We start from the raw sequence: 3,515 nt of genomic DNA on the forward strand, positions 1-3,515 counted from the left end.
TCCATAGAATTTTTGTTTCAAACTTAATAAAATTTCAGGAGTTATAAGACTTTTAGTGAGCTCTGTTTTTTTTGTGTCACCCTGTACCTTCCAAACCCGTTCTTTACGAGACAAAGGTCGGCTCCTAGTGGGTTCCGGAAATTGTTAATAAAAACAATGTAAATGGATCAATCTGGTGCAATCTAAGCCATCATTTTTTCTATATTTTCACATTTCTTTCTTTTTACATTTAGTCAAGTTTTGACTAAATGTTTTAACATAGAGGGGGAATCGAGACGACGGTCGTGGTGTATGTGTGTCTGTGCGTGTGTGTGTGCGTGTGTGTGTGTGTAGAGCGATTGAGAGTAAACTACTGGACCGATCTTTATGAAATTTGACATGAGAGTTTCTGGGTATAATATCCCCGGATATTGTTTTCATTTTTTCGATAAATGTCTTTGATGACGTCATATCCGGCTTTTTGTAAAAGTTGAGGCGGCACTGTCACACCCTCATTTTTCAATCAAATTGATTGAAATTTTGGCCAAGCAATCTTCGACGAAGGCCGGACTTCGGTATTGCATTTCAGCTTGGTGGCTTAAAAATTAATTAATGACTTTGGTCATTAAAAATCTGAAAATTGTAATTAAAATTGTTTTTCTTAAACGATCCAAATTTACGTTTATCTTTTTCTTCATCATTTTCTGATTCCAAAAACATATAAATATGTTATATTCGGATTAAAAACAAGGTCTGAACATTAAAAATATACAAATTATTATCAAAATAAGATTTCCGAAATCGATTTAAAAACAATTTCATCTTATTCCTTGTCGGTTCCTGATTCCAAAAACATATAGATATGATATGTTTGGATTAAAAACACGCTCAGAAAGTTCAAACGAAGAGAGGTACAGAAAAGCGTGCTATGCAGCACAGCGAAACCACTACCGCGCTGAACAGGCTCGTCAGTTTCACTCCGTTTTGCACAAGCGGCGGACAACAGTCATTGTGAAAAAATGCAGTGCGTTCAGTTTCATTTTGTGAGTTCCACAGCTTGACTAAATGTAGTAATTTCGCCTTACGCGACTAGTTTTTTTCTTCTTCTTTTTTTCTTTTTGCGTTTTGTTGGGGGGAGGGTTGTCCCTCCCCCCCTGGATCCGCCCCTAGTGTGTGTGTGTGTGGGTGTGGGTGTGTGGGTGTGTGTGTGTGTGTGTGTGTGTGTGTGTATAAGAGCTTGTGTGTAAATGCGTTCGTGCTTTAGTGTGTATGAGACTCCATGATTTTGACATCCGGCGGGGCCACACACTCACATAAAGACAAATCCAGTCACTTCTAGCTTAATACTGCAGTTGAATTACTTCATATATGTGTGTAATTCTCTGGACTTCTCTTTTTATATTTAGTCAAGTTTTGACTAAATATTTTAACATCGAGGGGGAATCGAAACGAGGGTCGTGGTGTATGTGCGTGTGTCTGTCTGTCTGTCTGTCTGTCTGTGTGTGTGTGTAGAGCGATTCAGACTAAACTACTGGACCGATCTTTATGAAATTTGGCATGAGAGTTCCTGGGTATGAAATCCCCGAACGTTTTTTTCATTTTTTTGATAAATGTCTTTGATGACGTCATATCCGGCTTTTCGTGAAAGTTGAGGCGGCACTGTCACGCCCTCATTTTTCAACCAAATTGGTTGAAATTTTGGTCAAGTAATCTTCGACGAAGCCCGGGGTTCGGTATTGCATTTCAGCTTGGTGGCTTAAAAATTAATTAATGACTTTGGTCATTAAAAATCGGAAAATTGTAAAAAAAAAATAAAAATTTATAAAACGATCCAAATTTACGTTTATCTTATTCTCCATCATTTGCTGATTCCAAAAACATATAAATATGTTATATTCGGATTAAAAACAAGCTCTGAAAATTAAATATATAAAAATTATTATCAAAATTTTTTTTTCGAAATCAATTCAAAAACACTTTCATCTTATTCCTTGTCGGTTCCTGATTCCAAAAATATATAGATATGATATGTTTGGATTAAAAACACGCTCAGAAAGTTAAAACGAAGAGAGGTACAGAAAAGCGTGCTATCCTTCTTAGCGCAACGAATACCCCGCTCTTCTTGTCAATTCCACGGGCACTGCCTTTGCCACGGGCGGTGGATTGACGATGCTACGAGTATACGGTCTTGCTGCGTTGCGTTGCGTTCAGTTTCATTCTGTGAGTTCGACAGCTACTTGACTAAATATTGTATTTTCGCCTTACGCGACTTGTTTTATATTTAGTCAAGTTTTGACTAAATATTTTAACATCGAGGGGGAATCGAAACGAGGGTCGTGGTGTATGTGCGTGTGTGTGTCTGTCTGTCTGTCTGTGTGTGTGTGTAGAGCGATTCAGACTAAACTACTGGACCGATCTTTATGAAATTTGACATGAGAGTTCCTGGGTATAAAATCCCCGAACGTTTTGTTCATTTTTTTGATAAATGTCTTTGATGACGTCATATCCGGCTTTTCGTGAAAGTTGAGGCGGCACTGTCACGCCCTCATTTTTCAACCAAATTGGTTGAAATTTTGGTCAAGTAATCTTCGACGAAGCCCGGACTTCGGTATTGCATTTCAGCTTGGTGGCTTAATAATTAATTAATGACTTTGGTCATTAAAAATCTGAAAATTGTAAAAAAAAATAAAAATTTATAAAACGATCCAAATTTACGTTTATCTTATTCTCCATCATTTGCTGATTCCAAAAACATATAAATATGTTATATTCGGATTAACAACAAGCTCTGAAAATTAAATATATAAAAATTATTATCAAAATTAAATTGTCCAAATCAATTTAAAAACACTTTCATCTTATTCCTTGTCGGTTCCTGATTCCAAAAACATATAGATATGATATGTTTGGATTAAAAACACGCTCAGAAAGTTAAAACAAAGAGAGGTACAGAAAAGCGTGCTATCCTTCTTAGCGCAACTACTACCCCGCTCTTCTTGTCAATTTCACTGCCTTTGCCATGAGCGGTGGACTGACGATGCTACGAGTATACGGTCTTGCTGAAAAATGGCATTGCGTTCAGTTTCATTCTGTGAGTTCGACAGCTACTTGACTAAATATTGTATTTTCGCCTTACGCGACTTGTTTTACATTTAGTCAAGTTTTGACTAAATGTTTTAACGTAGAGGGGGGAATCGAGACGAGGGTGTGGTGTATGTGTGTGCGTGTGTGTGTGTGTGTGTGTGTGTGTGTGTGTGTGTGTGTGTGTGTGTGTGTGTGTGTGTGTGTGTGTGTGTGTGTCTGTCTGTCTGTCTGTCTGTGCGTGTGTGTGTGTAGAGCGATTCAGACTAAACTACTGGACCAATCTTTATGACATTTTACATGAGAGTTCCTGGGAATGATATCCCCGGATATTGTTTTCATTTTTTCGATAAATGTCTTTGATGACGTCATATCCGGCTTTTTGTAAAAGTTGAGGCGGCACTGTCACACCCTCATTTTTCAATCAAATTGATTGAAATTTTGGCCAAGCAATC

Source organism: Littorina saxatilis, linkage group LG15, assembly GCF_037325665.1.
Source record: "Littorina saxatilis isolate snail1 linkage group LG15, US_GU_Lsax_2.0, whole genome shotgun sequence".
Lineage (NCBI taxonomy): Eukaryota > Metazoa > Mollusca > Gastropoda > Littorinimorpha > Littorinidae > Littorina > Littorina saxatilis.